The 19,250-nt window shown below is 49.0% G+C and overlaps 2 long non-coding RNA genes across 5 annotated transcripts in view; both read left to right on the forward strand.

Annotated features, from left to right (window-relative positions):
* Positions 1 to 14,820, forward strand: part of Gm33699 — a 24,693-nt gene extending 9,873 nt beyond the window's left edge. Inside the window, exons 2-6 of one of the 3 annotated variants that reach the window (XR_003948173.1) lie at positions 9,908 to 10,323; positions 10,646 to 11,066; positions 13,769 to 14,158; positions 14,269 to 14,456; positions 14,637 to 14,820. This is a non-coding gene — a long non-coding RNA (predicted gene, 33699). Of the gene's footprint in view, positions 1 to 9,907; positions 10,324 to 10,645; positions 11,067 to 13,768; positions 14,457 to 14,636 lie in introns of all 3 variants that reach the window. The other 2 variants (XR_003948174.1, XR_001779190.2) reach the window with 2 other exon arrangements.
* Positions 14,821 to 14,829: 9 nt separating this feature from the next.
* On the forward strand, positions 14,830 to 17,077 carry Gm46116. 2 transcript variants are annotated; one of them, XR_001779194.1, is made up of 3 exons: positions 14,830 to 15,104; positions 15,605 to 15,721; positions 16,368 to 17,077. It is a non-coding gene; the product is annotated as a predicted gene, 46116 (long non-coding RNA). The 2 variants fall into 2 exon arrangements; XR_001779193.1 differs by lacking the exon at positions 14,830 to 15,104 and adding an exon at positions 15,115 to 15,497.
* Positions 17,078 to 19,250: the final 2,173 nt, after the last annotated feature.

Here is a 19,250-nt window from a genome sequence, read left to right on the forward strand (position 1 = left end):
CAGGTACTGGCAGGCTGGGAATTAGCACGGGCAAGTGTCCCTCATTCCCCTTTCCCCTCAGCTTCGGGGCAGCTGGCCCCAGAGCTCTGTGTGTTCTGTGGGGCTGCCTATTTCCTGAGGCAGAAGAGCTGAACAGTGTTGTAATCCCTGTGGTAGACTACAGGCCTTAGGGTCACAGGCCTCCTCCTCTTCCTCCTCCTCCTCTTCCCCCTCCCCCCTCCTCTCCCAGGGAGGGCCCTGCCTGCATTGACACACTGTCCTCAGGAACAGTGTAGGCTGAGCCTCTGTGGTGGGACTTCTGATGGGTAGGGGCTGGTGAGGAAAAGTTCCTTTTGTGGGACCTGCCAGGTACATTCACACCACGTCCCTCCCTGTGGCAGGCCCAGGCCACAGGCAGAAGTCCCTGGCCTCTTCCTCTGAGTTTCTCAGCCCAGAATCGGCTGCTTACAGTCCCTCCCAGACAGGTGGGGCCTCTGGGGAGCTGCAAGGAGAGGTGGCCGCAAGCCTGAGCGGTGTGGCATCCCAGGGTAAAGCTGTGGTGATGGCTGTCAGAGGGAACCCTGAGGAGTCAAATGTGGCCCAGGATCCTGGCTGCAAGTGGAAAGAAGCCCCACTGGGGACTGGGGTCCTGCTGGGGCCAGAGCAAGATTGTGTGCTGCAATGTCACTGAAAATCAACTGGGTCATCTCTTGTGGCGTGGGTGGCACCCCCCTGGGCTGCCAACCCCTGTGCTTTTATCACAGATGTGGAGATGGTATCGCCCAAGTGCCTTGAGCGCCTGGCGGGTACAAGACTGCAGGGTGATGGCATGAGAGTGTTCTTGGCAGAGCCCGTGGGTCTGGAGACACAAAGGAGGGGACAGGGTAAAGCCACCATTGGGAGGAAAAGATAAAAGAGCCCTGGGCCAGAAGCGGTGCCTTCAGAGCAGCATTGGCCCTGGACCAGCTATCAGAGGTGTAAAACTGTTACCTTCTCCCTGGTTTGGGACAGGGCCTGCAGTGACACAGTAGCCAGCTCACTGGCTTGGAACTGTCCCCTCCTACTTGAGTATTAAAGGGTAGAGGTAAGAACAGTGATTTTGGAGTCTGCCTGACTTAAAATGAGATCTCATCTCTTCCCTGAAGAACTAGGCAGCCTTGATGGAGGCAGCCTCTCTGAATCAGTTTTCCCAATCTCTAAAATGGGTCCAGTCCCAGCTTCCTGACTATGAGAATGAGTGGTGGTCTCGTGGGTAAAGGGATGGTGTTTCAGGGTTCTCTGGAGGAACAAAACCTAGATGAAGGAATGTGAATTACAAAGGGCTTACTAGATAGGCCTACACAACAGAGGTTGGGTAACCCAACAGTGGCTGTCTGCATGCCGGGAAAGGTGAGGGCCTGGGAGCTTCCCAGTCCACAAAGACGGATGCCTCTGCAGTCCCAGAGTAGGACTAAAGCCCCGGAAGATTGCTAGAGAGCCACTTGTTTTTAGTCCGTGTTGAAGGGCCAAGAGGCTGGATTGACACATTCGCAAAGGATGTACAGCAGCAGTAGAGTAGATGCATTTCTCAGCAGGCAGTGAAGAGGGACAGGCAAAATCAGCTGTGTCCTCCCCTCAGACCTCATCAAATCTGGCCCACCACAGGAAAATGTTTGTGGTGGTCTAAATATATATGGCCCAGGGTGTGGCCCTATTAGGAGGTGTGGCCTTGTCGGAGTTGGTTTGTCACTGTGGGCGTGGGCTTTAAGACCCTTGTTCTAGCTGCCTGGAAGTCAGTCTTCTCCCTGTTTGCCTTTGGAACAAGATGTAGAACTCTCAGTGCCTCCTGCACCACGCCTGCCTGGATGCTGCCATGTTCCTGCCTTGATAATAATGGACTGAATCTCTGAACTTGTGAGCTAGCTCCAATGAAATGTTGTCCTTACAAGAGTTGCCCTGGTCATGGTGTCTGTTCATAGTGGTAAGATCCTAACTAAGACAACTCTGTTGACAATCTGGGAGGACATCCCCAGAATGTTCACCTTCCAAAGGTGGCACTTCTAGAGGCATGTCTCTTAGTTGATCCCAGATTCAATCAAGTTGGATATACCTCCACAGACAAGATGCACCAGACACTTGTCCTGGCCAGGCAGGCCCACTCCTTTTCACGTCTTCTCACAGCCTTTTTCTTTTTCCTTGGGTGCTGGCTGAGAGACTTCATTGGCACTCTGTCTCTGCCCAGGACTTCATAGTCCGGTTGGAGGACACATGTCACAGGCTTCATGGGACATGTAGCTTCTCTGGAAACTGTTTTAATTTCTTCACAGTGAGACAAAAAGACCATCAACATCAGGTTACAACTAGATCTTCTTAAATTATTTTCTGCTTTGAACCCCTTTTCCTAACCAAGCAATGTAGACCCTCCACTGGTCTATAACATAGGTATAAAAATTAAATGTTTACTGATAATATGTCAATGAAGAGATTGCTTTAAAAACAATTCTGCAAAGTTAAGTTGATTGTTTATTAAAGAGGGGGAAAGCCTCCTAGTGAGAGGACATACTTGTTCATTCTTATAAACAGCCAGAGCTTGGATGGATATTTGGTATGCAAGATGTAGACTGTCTTCACTGTTTTTCAGAGCTGATCAATATTTTGATTTTGTAATCACCAATAAGGAGGCCACTTTGTAGAACTCCAGAGTCACAAAACAGAAGAAACATGCTCGGGGCTCTTTCAGAAACCTGGAAGTTCTGTCCTTGCCTAAGTGGAAATTTACTTAACCGTTTTCTTAAAAGTGTAACTGAAGTCAGCAACTCAAAGAGCAATTTGAAAAATCAAACATTCGAACATAATCCAATCCGAAGACACACGAATCTGAGACTTACATGCTAAGCGCTGGTGGTGGGAAAATATTAAAAGTCTTTATCCTCTGTCATTAAACGACTGCACTTCTGGAGAAGCAGAAAACGTACACACAGTAGAAACACGGCGGTTCACAGAACACACTGGCCCCAAAGCTGAGCTGCAACGTCTCCTTAGTGCTGCGTGGTGAGCCACATAGGCAATGTAAGGTGAGTGTGTTCCACGCTCGCTGAAGCTTCAGTGAAGTTGTGCAATGCGACCCAGCTGTGTGCTGTGTGCTGTCTGCTGCACTTCTGATTCATCATACATCCGGCTTTGAATCCGTCTCTGGTGGTTGTGCCCCCTGAAGCTTCTCACTTGGGTTGAGTTCAAAATTCATTTTCCCAGCCGTGTATCGTTCTTACAACTCGGAGACACCTCAGGGATCTGTGAATGAGCTGGGTGGATGAGCAGGGCTGTGTTCCAATAAAGCTTTATTTACAAAAACAGCAGTAAACCAGCTGTGGCCTGCAGGTTGTAGTTTGTCAAAGGCTAGCACCGTTTCAAGTCCAAGCACCCCAACGTATTGCTCAAGGGACCTTTCTAGAATGGCCTCTCTGGCCACTCATCAGGCTGAGACAGCTCCCTTAAATGTCCCTCATCATGGTGCACAGTGTTCAGGGTTGCCCATGTATTTCTTTTTCATCCTTCTCCCTGTGTGGAACACTGCCTTGCCCCCTCCTCAACCCCCGTCTTCCTGAATCTACCCCCAGAGAGCCCACCTGGCTGCTCTGTAGAACACAGGCCTCATATCAAGGTCTCTCGCCTCAGCTTTGGAAGAGCCTGCCCTCCAAAGCCACGCTCCAGTCAGTTGTTCCCACGATGAAGTGCCTTTTGGGACTCTGTGGTCCCTGGTGCCATACAGGGCAGCCCTTAAAGGGACCTGTGGGTTAGATGGGCACTCACTCTCAGTTCTCAGCCCTTCTTTTCTACATCCAACTCACAGAAAGCGGCACCTCCACACCACCTGGCACCCATCATACTCACTGCTGTGAGAACCCAAGCGTGTCTCTCTGGCATTATCCTTTTAAACACCACCCCTTCCCATCCCATTTATTCTCCTTGAGCCCTTCCCCCAAGTTGGTCATTTTAGACACAGACGACCACAGAGCCCTAACTTTTAGCCTCTCTGGTACATTTTTATGTTTAGTTTTTGCTTTCTTTAAAAAAAAAAGAATTATTTATTTATTTATTTTATGTATATAAGTACACGGTAGCTGTCTTCAGACACACCAGAAGAGGGCATCTGATCACTTCACGGATGTTTGTGAGCCACCGTGTGGTTGCTGGGAATTGAACTCAGGACCTCTGGAAGAACAGTCAGTGTTCCTAACCACTGAGCCATCTCCCCAGGCCCTAGCTTTTGCCTTCTTGATGCACTTGATGTGATTTCTTCAAAGTTGCCTTCTAACTCATTAATTTCTTCTTTATCCATGTTCACTGCGTATATTTTTCATTTCCAGAAACCTTGATCTTAACCAAGCTTCTGGCTATAACTTTTGATAGTGTCTTATACTTTTGCTATTTTTTTCTATTCCACCTTTGTTTCTATTCATTTAATTCATATGTGTTATATATTTGGGCCGCATCATTGTTATATGCAAAGATTTGAGGATCTCAATCAGTGGCTTTCAACTGGTGGCATTTTTCCCCCTTCTAGGGGACATTTCGAGATACCTTACTTGTAGATAGCACTTGTAGTTGCTTCTACAAACCACGAGGGGGCGCCACCAACCTGGATGGCTTGCCTTGTCCCGGGTCTAGTGTGAATTCAAACCCTAGGCTCACAGAATTGTGGTAGGAAATTTTGTCCCTTAGCACTTGCTGCTCTGGAACCGAGGTGCAGGTGCAGGATTAGACTTTTCATGCTCACTGCCCTTGCCCTTCCCTTGATGCCTAATCAGTGGTGCGTGTGGGTGTGTGACTAGGGTGCAGTACTCTGTCCTGTGACATTTCTTTAAAGTGGGCTGAAACTGGAAACACACATGCCAGCAACAGCAGAAGCAGGCTTCTAAAAACAACAACAACAGCAACAAAACATTGTCTGTGGCAGTGGGGTTGGGAGCGGGGTGGGAGGTGGGTAATGCACTAGCCATGGCGAGTGTTTGCAGGTCAGAGGACAACTTTTAAGAGTTGGTCCTCTCCACCGTGTACATCCTGGGGATTGAACCCAGGTCATCAGACTTGGCAGCAAGTGCCTTCACCCATTAAGCCATCCTGCCAGCCCCTAGGCTTCATGCTCCATGGGAAACTGATGCTTGTAAGACTCAGCCCCTGACACTGGGAACTTAAGGAAGGCGCAGCACACTGGATGCTCACCTGCTGCAGGGCAGAATGAATTAGAGAGGCACGCTGTCAGCTGACAGGGTTTTGCAGGGTCAGGCTTTCCAAGGGATCGTGCCTTCCCCACCATTTCTGAGTCTAGAGCTCTGCGAGTCAAAAAGTTGACCTTGTCACTTTCTCTTGAACACACTTAGCGGCAGTGGCTCGCTCCGGCTGACCTGTGGTTATTCATAGCCTTTGATTCAGAAGGAGTATTGAGCGCGTGGCTGCAGAAATACTAAGTGTGTGATCACATGGGCTGTCTCCACCGCCTTGCTGGAGGTGTTCTGTAACATACAGACTGGTCACAGCAACACCTATCAAAATCCCCACCTCCGATCTGCAGAAGACACCTGGTCCCTGAGTTCTGAACAAGGCTCGTGTGACTGTAGCTGAGGATGACGACCACCTGCCACCACTACCCATGAGAACACAGGCGAGCACCCACAGCTGACAGCCAGGGGTGTTTTCTGTGCACTTAAGGGCCAGTTATGGGATGGTCAGCGTCCAGTGATCACTGTGAGATCAGAGTGCAGGGGAAAGAGTGAGGCAGGTTTCTGTGGGCTCTTTTGTCCTTCCTGCAGGACTGCTTGTCAGCCTGGTGCTAAGAAGCCCTTGTACAACGGTTTCTTAACATACACTGAACCAGCCGCAGAGACTTTGTCAGAAACCTTTAGAAAAATCACAGCAAGAACAGGCTGGTGAAATGGCTTGCTCAGGAAAGTGCTCACCCTGTGAGCGCAAAGACATGAATCCGGATCCCCAGAACTCATGTTAAAAATCTGGGGGTGGCAGTGTGTGTCTGTAATCCAATGTTAGGGAGGCAGAGACAGGTGGATCCTGGGGCTTGCTGGCCCCCTGGTCTAGCTGACTCAGTGAGCTCCTGGCTTAGTGAGAGACCTTGCCTCAAAAGACAAAGTGGAGACTGGCAGGCACACACCCAACCCAACTTAACCTTTGGCCTCCATATGCATGTGTCTGTACACACACACATCTGTGTGCTCACGCACGTGTGCACACATGTGCATACCAAGAATGCAAGAATACAATCATTGAAAAGCACAGAGAATGTGCTATGCAATAGGACTTTACTAAATACCTGAACTCCCCTCCCCAGAAGTAACCATAGCAACACTGAAAGTACATTTTCCTTCCCCTGTCTGAATATGTACAAGTGTGTGTAAATGCACTCAGACTTGTGTGTGTGTGTGTGTGTGTGTGTGTGTGTGTTCATGAGATTGCACTAAATTATCTATCTATTGTCTGGTGTTGCTCTTGTTGACCTAACTGCATACTGGTCGCATGGGCCCATATACACCTGATTTGTTTTCTAGCACGGGAATCCTGTGGTTTAAAACGACCCTCTCCCATATGTTTCCAGATGCTATAGTGCTGGGTTAGAGGTCACGCGATTTTAAGCTTCAGCAGCTATTGCCAAGTCACCTTTGAGCAACCTCTACCAGTTTACAGTGCAAGCAAATGATTGCTTCCTTGATTTCATGCCAGTAGCTGGTACTATTAATCTTCACTTTGGCTAGGCAGCTGGGGGAGGATGCGCTCACCTGCATTTCCCAGCTGACATGTGAAGGCGAATGTCGTTCTTCATCGTTGAAAGACGGCTGCGTTTCCCCAGCCACAGGCTGCCCCTTCGTCGTCTCTGCCCATTTTACACGACGCTTATTATCCCTTTCTTGCTGATCCTTGGGTGCTCTTTACATACATTTTATTTCATCTATTATCATTTTAATGGAGGTGACTCACATCAGGCAAGAGATGGAGATCATCACTGTAGAGTTTGAAGAGTCTTGATAAATGTGGGAGCCCATCCCCCAAATGAAGACATGAAACATCTTCATTACTCCTGAGGGTTCCCTTGGGCCCACTTCCAGCCAACACCTCCAGCGGCAGCCGTCCTTCTGAGCTCTGTCACTGGAGATGAGTCGTTTCTTCCTGGACTTCCTTTAATGGGATCACACAGATAAGTCCTTTTATGTCTTTGTCTTTTGTCCAGTGTGTCATTCTGAGAAGCCACCATGCCTATATGCAGCAATTGGTTTCCTGGGTCTATTGGACAGTAGTCTCTCCTGTGAGTATATTGTTGGCCTGGCAGGTTAAAAGTATTCAAACACTACATGAAGCATGTGCAGACATGGGTTATTGTTTCCTAAGTGACATGATGTGACAACCACAGGCCTGGTGCTGACACTGTAGGAGGAGCTTCAGTGCTTACAAAGGTGGTTGTGAAGGGCGTGGTCCTGGAGCCGGAAGCCGCTGGACAGTTGAACCACCTACTAGTTGTCTGTTGTTTGTGCATCTGTTGGGTCCCTTACTGGTACACAGATTGGTGCTCTCCTTTGGTACTCTTTAGGAACACAGCACATGTCGTTGTGTGGATGTGTCTCTGACTTCTCCTAGATAAACATCTGGGAGCTGAGGAACTGGGGCCCCGAGAGTATATGTTTAAATTTTTTTTCTTTTTGAGGAATTTACAAACAGTTGAGGTTTTAAAAGAATGTTGTGTATGTATCATGTGTGTATGTATGTATATCTATGATGTGTGTATGTGCGTGATATGTATGTATGTATGACATGTGTATGCGATAACTGCTGTGGGTGTGAGATGTGTGCATATCCGTGCATATGTGGCACTGTGTTGCATATGGAAGTCAGAGGGCAAGCTTAGGTGTCATCCTTGCCTTCCACCTTGTTTGAGGCAGGTACCTGGAGAATTCCCTGTTTCTGCCTCCTGTCCCACTGCAAGCACACTGCAGTCAGGCATGCCCACTGCCCACTGCCGTGTCTGCTTTTACTCCAGTTTGGGCTCTGAACTGAGATCCTCAGGGCGGCACAGCAAGTGCTTGCCCAGGCTCACCGTCTCCCAGCCTGACTCAGTTTTCCACTGAGTGTGCCTGGAGTGCTTTAAATGCAGCAAACGTGGCCACTTGTCAGGCACGTGGGTTTTAGTGACTCTTGTCTTGTCACAGAGCTCTCTCACGTTCCCATGAAGTCACCTCTGGTTTTACTTTGTAGCTTCTGGGACTATTGGATTAAAGTGTTCCTCTACTTTGTTTCCTATATTTTGTGCCTTTTAAAAATTTAGAATGTGGCATTTTGGATGAACACAGAAATGTGAGGACATTAGATGCTGTCTCCAAACAGTAAAAACGGTATCCAAAGAGACGACTGGGCAGTTGAGAACACATGTGCCCCATGTGCCCCTGCTCAGGGGTCTTCTGCTTCTGAGCTCTATGTCAACTGCGCACATAAGCCCAAGCGCTCTCTCTCTCTCTCCCTCTCTCTCTCTCTCTCTCTCTCTCTCTCTCTCTCTCTCTCTCTCACACACACACACACAGAATTTAAAAATATTTTTAAAATATTTAACAAACATCAAAACCAAACCCTGTTTTCCCTTCTGAGACTTCAGCCCCCATCCACATTCTTACCATAACGTCTATGAGAAAGAGGTGGGAACTGGCTTGTGTTTATGCACATGTATGCATATTCATGCCCGTAAGGGATACGTGTCTAAAAGAATACAGAGAGAATGAACCAGTAAACAGAGGTGGTGGGGTGGGGTAGGAAACACTACCATGGGAATAAAACTTCTTTAGGCAGGATTTTTAATACTGTTTTGTGTTCTGAATCATTCGTACATAATTTGTACATGATTTACATGTTCAAAAAATTAATCAAATCAAATGAAAATTAGGAAAGAGGAAAATGCCAAGTTATGCACTCACAGGAAAGCATAGACAAAATTATAAATTACTAGTGAACCTGGTCACAAAGCAAGAAGGAAAAATTAAACCTTATTTAAATAATCTTCAGGGGAGGATACCCTGCCTATATATCCATGGTGGTAAATAGTCTTAGCACAAACATCGTTGCCAAAAAAAGGGCTGGAAAAAATGGCTCGGTGGCTATGAGCCATCCTGCTCTTCCAAAAGACCTGAGTTCTGTAGGTCACAACTTCCTGAAGCTCCAACTCTAGGGAGCTTCCTCTGGCCTCAACTCCGCCCTCCTCTGGCCTCCATGGGCACTTCACACAAGTGGAATACACACACACACACACACACACACACACACACACATAAATAAAACACTTTAAAAATGGCAAAGAAGATGTCAGCTTTACTCGTGTTTCTAAAGATGGTTAACCAGCGGTAAATATGTAGGGAACAGCTTTCGATACTGACACAAAGTCTAGGCAACTTACAGGAAGTATGACTTTAAATGACTTGTAAATCATCGCTGGTTCACAATTCCGAGGGTTCTAGTCACCTCCGGTGGAAGGCAGAGAGGAAGGAGGAAGAATGTATAAAAGGGCTGCTCGCATGGTGGCTGGGTCAGGAAGCAAAGAGAACTAGATGGGAACCAGTCCCTGGCTGGACCCAGCCCACTCCAAGGGACCCAGGCTAGCTAGCCATGCCAAGTCCTACCTCTTAAAAGCTACCCGACATCCCCAAATAGCGCTACCAACTGGGAGCACAAGCTCACACACGTGGGCCTGTGCAGAGGAGTCATTTTACATTTAGACCAAAATTGGAGTCAAAGTTTTCTAAAATGAGATTCAAATAAAACATTTAAAAAAAAGAATTAATTTTAAAAAACCACCCTAATATATGCACATATTGAAACATTACTCCTGATCTTATAAATCTGTATAATTATTATGAACCAATTAAAAACAAACACATTTACATAAGTAATTCTGTATTCAAAGGAAAAGACCCGGACTCCTGCGGTAATGATGTGTCAGTGCGGCCTTTCGGGTCACGTGACTCATCAGGACAGAGTGGGAGCTGAGTGACAGATGAAATGGCCGAGCAAACCCAAGGTCTGGACTGATCTACAAGGCACAGCCTTAGGAGGTGCACCATGCAGACAGAAGAACAAACTCCCAGCCGGGGCAGTTGCAGGGAGAACCCGCACATTTACGAACGATGAAGGACACTAGAGGATCCAAAGTAAACGACCAAGAAACCATCGAACCACCCAAACCTACAAAACGAGAGTCGGAGGGAGGGGGGATAGGAGGAGCCTAGACCGGAAGCCAATGGAATCATGGGTACTGTGGTCAGGCGTGAGCTGGAGAGCATTGTTCTAAGGAAGGCATCGGGAAGGGCTGAAGATGCTGAGGTGTGTGGTCAAAAGCTGTCGTCTTTAGATGGTTCCATAAAAGTGGATGTTTGCTGGGGTGTAGCGCAGTGTGAGAGGAATTGTCTCGAGTGAAGAAGGCCATGGGTCGGGTCACTCCCCAGCACCACAGACACCTATGTTTATGGAGTGGAATTAAGCCAGCATGGCAGCATTTGAAAATGGCCTACCAGGGTATGGGGAGGCCAGTGCAATCTTCCAGAGGGCCTCTGGGTAGGGGAAGGGGGTTCTCTACCAGGGGTCGTGAGTCAGTCCCTCTTTCCATGCTGTGCCGGCCTCAAGTCTGAGCTTTGCTTTTCCACAGGAATGCACAAGTGAGGCCCCAAGGGTCACAGCTGTCACAGCCTCTGATGCTGCTCATCGCGGCTTTGTCGCCTGACCGGAGGACCTCAAGAGCGCGCTCCTTACATGCACCTGTGCGTGGTTTTGACAGCTGTGGAAGGCGCATCTCCTTTCGACCCAACCTTTAACTTTTTGTTTCTGACCTTTTTGTTGTGCCTGTGGTGACAACATGTGTTGCTTAATGAGCCATTTTAAAGTGCACACAGCTCAGGGGCATGTAGTATGTTCACCGTGTGTGCAGCCACCAATTCTCTGGTTATACAACATTTTTTTTTTTTTAGAGACAAAAGACCCAACGTGAAGGACGTAAGGAGGATTTATTTTGACTCCTGGTTTTGGTGGTTTCAGATCACAGTTCTTATCTCTATTAATTCTGGACCATGGTAAGGCTGAACATCATTATGGCAGGAGTGTGTGGCAGAGGAGGCTCATCTAATGATGGGAAGGGGGAGGGGAGAGAGAGAGAGAGAGAGAGAGAGAGAGAGAGAGAGAGAGAGAGAGAGAGAGAGAGAGAGAATGCCCTGGACAAGATACCCCAGGTCCTACCTTCAGTGATGAATGTCCTACTGATTCTAACCCCTATAGTTTCCTTAGCCTCTTAAATAGCAACACCACGTAGGGTCAAGGTCAACGTGCAATACCAGAGCCTGTGGTTTCCTATTCAAATTCCAGGGCTTCCCCTCTGTGCAGCCTCTCTTTCCTTATCCAGTCCTCTCCAGGTTTCTCCTGGCGCCCTTGCTTCAAGCCTTTGGTTTCCCAGCAAGGACCTCAGACAGAGAGAAGCTGTATACAACAGGCTCACTTCTCTCACCAGCCGTCCATCTGGCATACCTAGACCCAGTGGCAGGCTGCAGGGATGTGTTCCGTTCTGGGAACTCAACCAGCAAGTTTACCTGACCTTCCAGGAGCAGATGTGGGTGCACCATCGTGTCACATGTCCCACAGATGATGTAGACACGATCCAAAGGAGTGGTTGATATAATAGTTCCTGAGAGTGTGTGTGAGAGAGAAGGGTGGGGAGGGGGATGAGGAAGGGGGAGGGGAAGGGGAGGGAGAGAAGAAGGAGGGAGAGAGGAGGGAGGGGAGGGGGAGGAAGGGGAGAGAGAGAGAGAGAGAGAGAGAGAGAGAGAGAGAGAGAGATCAACCCCTGTCTATTCCACCCTGAGGATCTTTGTGACTATAGTTTGTATTTATATGAACAGTGCCAGTGCTCAGTGCTATGCCCCTTTGCATTCAGTCCTCTGAGTGGCCCTAGGAGGTGGTGACTACCTTTGGGTCCACAACACTGAAAGGAGTTAGAGCATTACCCTGGTCAGCCCAGGTGCTCCAGGTTAGCCCAGGTGCCCCAGGGACAGTAGGCTGACTCTCGGTGGGGCTGGAGTTTAGAACTTCTGGTATCTGACCCCAGAGCCCATGGTGAAGACCCCATATCCATTCACACAGTAGGTATGAGAGATGAGACATTTCCTCCCGAGGTACAGCAGATGCTCCAAGGAGAGAATGTGGAGAAGATGGAGGAAACAGAACAGTCTAGGAGGGAGGGCCCACAATCTAGGAGCATAATGTTTCTCTGAGGGAGTGCGGGGGGGGGGGGGGAGTGGAGGGGACGACAACTGAATTCTCTAGAAACCATTGTACATCAAAGAAAAGCAGGTGCTGAGCTCTCCTGAGACCTCAGCTGAGGGGCCAGGAAGTCACAGTCTGCTTGTTGGTGTGTCTGTGGGCCTGTGTGGGGCCCAGGCTTTGTTACATGGTGGGGTTCCTATCTGCTCAGCAGTAGATCCAGCCTAGAAAAGGCGTGGTTTGCAGAGGTCCCACGGGGGGGCTCTAGTGCACTAGGGTTGAACCACTCACTTCCTCAGTGGCTCACAGCCAGACAGAGCCAAAACAGATGGGCCTGGTTCAAACCAGTTCCTGTCAGCCCCTGGTCACTCCCTGGGTCCTGCACCTACTCTGGCTTGTGTCTGGTGTCAGTTTTGATTGGTGGACATCTGTTCCTCTCTATGAGGAGGGCCTCCTCGGGGGTGGGCATTGATATAACTGCAAGTGGTAAGAGGGCTTGAAGTGGGGGAAGCTTGGGGGAATTCCCTGAGAGAGGAGCAGTGATCTGATTTGGGATCAAGCCCTCTGTCTTCTGTTTCTGAATCTGGCAGGCTGTGGTGGGGAGGCATACCAAAGGGAGGAGCCACCATCTTTTGGTGTGTTTCTAAGGAGAAAATTGGGTTTCTATGGTACTTTCTAGAGCTGAGGTCTAAACAAGACCCAAGGTCTGAAAGTCTACAGACGGGTGAGGAGAAACCTTGCCAGAGCCTCACACACAAAAGGCAAAGCAAAGAAAGGGCTTTCTGTTAGACAGTGAGATCCCAGGTCTGCAGCCTGCGTGAAGGTACATGTCCAAGGGACATGTCATATCTGTAGCCATTCCTATGCTGGGCTTGAATTGTATGGTGGGTCTGTAAAGTACTTTCTCTACCTGGATGTGTCCTGGATCCCTCATCTGACCAGATGCTGCCTTCATCCCATCCATCCATCCATCCATCCATCCATCCATCCATCCATTTACCCATCTTATCCATACAGATACGTATAAGTCAATTATGCACACACACACACACACAGAGAGAGAGAGAGAGAGAGAGAGAGAGAGAGAGAGGGAGAGAGAGAGAGAGAGAGAGAGAGAGAGAGAGAGAGGATATAGCTTACAGGAGGCCAGATGTGTTCCCGTGCAGTGCTTCAGAGATTTCAGCCCACAGTTGCTTGGTCCCATCACTGTGGATTTGTGGTGAGGTGAAGTATCATGGTGGAAACAGTGAAGCAGCTCAGCTTACCTCGTGGCAGGCAGGATGCACAGAGAGACAACACACACCCTTCTGAGGCTCCTCGAGATCAGCTTCTGTCCATTAGGTCCTACCCCACAAAGCTTCCACTCCTCCTAAGAGAGCCACAAAACCTTCAGCAGAGAAACCTTTTGAGTTTGCTACATAGTAAAAACACCAACTGTCATCCATCCACCTGCACAGAATGTCTGGTTTTGAGTGAGACTTTGGAAAACAGAGATAAAATAAGATGTAGCTGCTCTCCTTAGAACCTGAAAGGAAGGCAGAAGGCAGAGCACCTGGCTTCAGTGGAGATGCGGGCAAAGCAGATGGCTACATGGTCAGCCTGGTGGAGAAGCTGGAGGTGAGTCCTGCCGTGAGGGCTCAGGAGTCTGCACAGAAGAGCTGGGCACACGGGCATGATTTGAACAGGGTCTCCAAGGGAGAATGTAAAGGGGAGAATTGTTCTGAGCAGGGCATCTGTATGTGCAAAGGCACTGAGCCACCACCGCTGTGGGTGTGGCACATCTAGAACATCTGGAGGGGAGATCCCGCCAGTGTGCATGAGGAAGAAAGGAAGCGACTGAGTTACAAGGTGGTACCCAAGAGAGGCAGCCTTCCACTGTGTACTGTGGGATGAAGACATTCCCTGACAGCCAGTGAGTGTCCATAAGTGTCTGCCTCATGGACCATGCATCCTGGGCCCTGCCGGGCTATCCCTCTCAGCCACCCACCTGGTACTGCCCTCCTTCTCTGCCTTCTTGACCAGGTCATGCGATATTGATAATGAGGAAGAGAGAAGGGGGTGGTTTCTGGGAGCGACCTATGAGAACTGAGCCTAGTGGGCAGTGGCCTGGGCCTGGGGATATGGCAACTTCCTGAGCAGACTTGGCTTGCCCAGAAAGGGATGGACCTGACTCAGCTCCGTTCTCACAGCCTCACCCCAGACAGGAACAAGTGAGTCCTTCCGAGCCCGTTCATCGTCCCCGCTCCAAAGCCATGGAGGAAGCCTCCATTTTGGTCCACTTGCCAGGAATGGAGTGGGTTTTCTTCCTCCTTCCAGCCTGCCCTGGTGCGCCCTCCATGTCCCTGCTGCCCAGCTTCTTGGCACCAAGCCCCGGCATCTTGTTATCACAGGCGCTGTGCTGTCTGTCACCTTTTATTACAAAACCTTCTGAAATTCTCCAAATCGTCTCGCCGGTTATCGTGTTCAACCACAGTGTGCTTGCAGGAGCCTCGAGCTGGAACCACAAGGCAGCCACAGTGCGTCGGGGACTTCTGTTCTGTGCCCAGGAGGGCCCCCCTCCTTTCTCCTCCCCACTAGGCAAGTTTTGCCATGCTTCCTTCTCCCTCCCCCCTCCTCCTCCTCTTCCCCTCCTCCTTGAGTCAGATAGTGTAGGGATGTAAGGCGAGTCCCTCTTGCTGGGGATGGATCTGCAGAAGATCTGTGGGGGCTGTGAGGCTTGCAGGGGTGCTGGAGTTCTGAGAGGAGCAGAAAGCTAGGGGGAGGGGAGGAGGAGGAAGCCATTGGTTGGTCTCATGTGCTCAAAGCTTTGCAGCAGGCAGGTTCTGGACTCCGTGCCAGGGCCTCTCCCAGGACTGGAGGTGGGTAGGGTTGTTCTGATTGCTCCACCCATTCCTCCCTGTGCTTGTGGGGCTCTGTGTAGTAACTGCCCCCTGGGAACTTGTATACAGCAAAATGGAAAGCAGAGGCTGATTTCTTTCTACTTAATCTGTGTGGGGCCAGGGAGAAAACAAGGGGTTCAGCACGGAGTCTTTCTTCCCTTTGGGGTCTGGCTAGGGAAACAGATGCACATGTCAGGCAAGTTCAGGAGACCTTTTAATAAGCTCTCTGCTCCCTTCCCATTGGGATCCCATCTCACAGCCGCTGGGCTCCTAACTCCAGGTAGCAACCACTCTATAGCCCCGTCTGGCTCCTTTCCCAAGGAAGAGCAGTATCCCACCATTGTCCAGGAGCAGGGCAGCGTCTGTGAACAGGTACCTTCCGTGGGATCAGCAGCTTCACTTCTGAAGTGAGACCCCTTCCGTGGCGAGGCTGGACTCCATTGTTTTACTTTGTTTTCTTTTATTCTGTTTTGAGACAGGGTCTCACACTGTGTCCCAGACTGGTCTGAAACTATCTATGTGTAGCCCAGGCAGAAGTGGCATACGCAGCAATTCTCCTGTCTCAGTGTCCTGGCTGCTGAGCTTGCAGGCTGACAGTGAGTAGTCTGAGAGAAACGGATACACTTAGCGGTCTGCCTGCTGACCACATGGCTGAGCTCTGCATAACAGCCTCGAGGGGCTTTGCAGTTGACAAATGACTCTCATGCAATGTCATAACTCTCCGGAGGAGGTATTCGTCCCCCTAATTTACAGCTAAGGAAACTGAGGTGGCTTGCTCACCACCATAGGTAGGGACCAGTTATCCACAGTTCACAGCTTCACACAGAGGAGAACTCGGCCCGGAAGCTCGTGGGCTGAGAGAAGGAAAAAAAAAAACAGCAAGATGGTTGAGGGCTGGGATTATGGTATCAAAACCTAGGCTGAGGACTTGGGAAACCAGTAAGTGGGTCCTGGCTCTACTGTCTCTTGTCCTCTGACCAAAGAGCATGTGCAGGTTTAGGGTACTCAGAGGATGGCATAGAAGCTGAGAGGTAGCCCAGTCCATGTGTCCTTCAGGTGAAGTGTGTGTGTGTGTGTGTGTGTGTACACAAGCATGTGTGCTGTGTTTGCATGCTTTATGTGTGTGCACATGTCTGCATACTCATGTGTGGGCGTGCACATGGAGATGAGAGGACAACCTTGGATGCCATTCTTCAAGTGCTAATCACCCTGTTTTGCTTTGGGTTTTGGTTTTGGTTTTAGTTTTGATGCAGGATCTCCCAGTGACCAATCAGGCTAGACTGACCGGCAAGCAAGCTCTCTGGTGCCTGGATTATGTGCCTGGATTATGAACGCTCATTACCACACCTCGCTTTGGTTTCATGAAGGTTCTGGGGTCACACTCACCCCCACTGCACAGCCACCATCAGCTGTGTCCTCTGGACATTCTGACAGGTTGTTAGAACTGTTTCTGAGAAAATATGATTCCCCACCCCAGCTTCAGCATGGATCCGGGCACCCCTGACATTCAGTGGCACTCACTTCTGCTAATAGGGATCTTAGAGATGATCTTGGAGACGGAAGGCATCAGTCCAAAATGGCCACACAGCAAATACAAACGGTGAGCCAGACAACTTGTCTCGGTGACACCTGAATCAAGGCAGGGACCTTGTGTCACAAAGGGAGCAGCAGCCATAAATATCCACAGTGGTGTGAAATACCAGAATGCTCTCCACAGCCCATGAAATGGACATAAATGTTTACTTCACACTATAATTATGAAGAGGGGCCATGGATCGCCATAAAACCCTAAAGATTGATGCTAAACCAACCACCTCCTTAGTATCATAAATTCTGCCTGCGGTTATATGCAGTATTTAATAAACATTAATGAAAATTTTGTTTATAACACATTTTTTTTTAAAAAAATGGGGCTGGTGAGATGGCTCAGTGAGTAAGAGCACCCGACTGCTCTTCCGAAGGTCCGGAGTTCAAATCCCAGCAACCACATGGTGGCTCACAACCATCTGTAACAAGATCTGATGCCCTCTTCTGGAGTGTCTGAAGACAGCTACAGTGTACTTACATATAATAAATAAATAAATCTTTATAAAAAATGGTTCATTTTTATCTTATGTGTATAAGTGTCTTGTTTGCATGTATGTCTGCACACTACATGTGTGCAGTTCCCATGGAGGCCAGAAGAGGGTGCTGCATCCTGTAGAGCTGGAGTTAAGGATGCCACATGGGTGCTAGGAATTGAACCTGGGTCCTTTGCATAAGCAGCAAGTGCTCTTATCTGCTGAGCAGTCTCTCCAGCCCTTAAGAAGCTTTTTTTTTGAAAGATAGTTGCAATTTAGTTTTTCCAAAGATAATTAGGGAGACTAGTAGCTAAGAATAAATAAGAGATAAAGTATCTCAATTCTCTTCTATATTTTATTATTCATTTATTGTGTGTGTATGTATGTGTTTATGTGCATGTACACATGTGTGTAGAGTTCAGCAGTTAATATCATATATCTCCCCCAGTCGCTTTGACCCACCTGTGTCCACCCCTGACCTCCTGAGAGTCCTCAGACTATAGATGAGCAATATTGTACCACACTTTCACCTCGGAGCTGGGGATCCAACGCAGGCCCTTATGCTTACACAGTGCTATGGTTTGAATATGAAATGCTCCTCATATATTTGTGTGCATGAACACTCGGTCCTCGGCTGATGGTGCTATGGTTATGGAACCCTTAGTCGGTAGAGCCTTGCTGGAAGAAGTGGGTCACTGGGGATGGACCTTTCTAACCTTGCCTCACTTCCTGTTCATTCTCTGTTTCCTGAATCCAGGTGCAGTGTGACAGCAACCTCCCACGCCATGCCTTTCCTGACACAATAGACTGTGTGCCCCTACAACTGTAAACCAAAATAAGCCCCTCCTCCCTTGCATTGCATTTGCCCGGGTGTTTTACTACAGCAACAAGAAAGGAGCTGAGACATGTCACAAGCAAGCCCTTTACCAACTAAGCCATCTCCTGGCTCTCTATTCCTTTTAGGCGCTCCCACAGCATCTGGGACTCTGGGCTCCACCCAGCTGTTGCTATAGGAAAACATGCCAGCAGCAATTCCTGCCCACCTCTGAGCTTGGGCCCCTCTCACTGTGTGGCCACTCACCTCATCTCTGTCCTATCCCATCTCTGTCCTGAGGCCTAGGAAAAGGAATATAGTGTCTTTTGGGAATTCATGTCTTGCTGGGCACTTTAATCCCAGCACTCAGGAGGCAGAGGCAGGCAGATCTTTGTGAGTTTGAGGCCAGACTGGTCTACTGAGCAAGTTCCAGGACAGACAGAGAAACCCTGTCTCAAAAAAAAAAAAAAACAAAAAAAACAAAACAAAAACAAAAACAACAAACAAACCAAAAAACCAAAACCCTATTTTGAGACAGAGTCCCATGCAGAGCAGGCTGGCCCCAAACTGATTCTGTAGCCAAGGATAACTTGAGCCTTTGGTCCCCTTACCTTCATTGCCCAAGTGCAGACATGCTGTTTATGATCGCTAGGACCCGAGCCAGGGCTTTGTGAACACTAGGCAGGGACTCCACCAACCAAGCTGTATCCCTCGGCCGGAGAGGCCACTCATGTGCCAGGGGCTCTGTGGACTGTTTCGGTGCCCACAGGACTCTCTGTAAGTTGAGTGTCTCCAGTCTGTGTAGAAGATGCTCAGGTTGGATTCGTCAGTGGAAACTGTGTCTTGAGGAATGCCCCTGGAGTCCTGAGTCTTGGACTCATTAGAATGAGAGGTTATGCACCGGGCTCTCTAACTGCACTCCCCTCTGCGTGAGAGCGAGGGATCCTAACAACTGGCAGGCGAAGCACACAGTTCTAGGCTGTGCATGGCACGCTCCAAAGCTGAAAAACACCAGCAACTGTCACTGTTTACAGAGAGGGCTGGCTGACGGAAAATAGTATGTAGCTTCCTCCAAAACTTATAAACAGAACTCACACACAAACGAGTAATCTCACTTCTGAATAGCCAGCCAAAGGAAATGAGAGAGAGATTCCTAAGTTCAATGTAGTTTACACAGCCTTGATCGTCATCAGCAGGGGAAAAGAGGAAAAGATGACACACACACACACACACACACACACACACACACAG

Source organism: Mus musculus, chromosome 9 (genome assembly GCF_000001635.26).
Source record: "Mus musculus strain C57BL/6J chromosome 9, GRCm38.p6 C57BL/6J".
NCBI classification, from domain to species: Eukaryota; Metazoa; Chordata; class Mammalia; order Rodentia; family Muridae; genus Mus; species Mus musculus.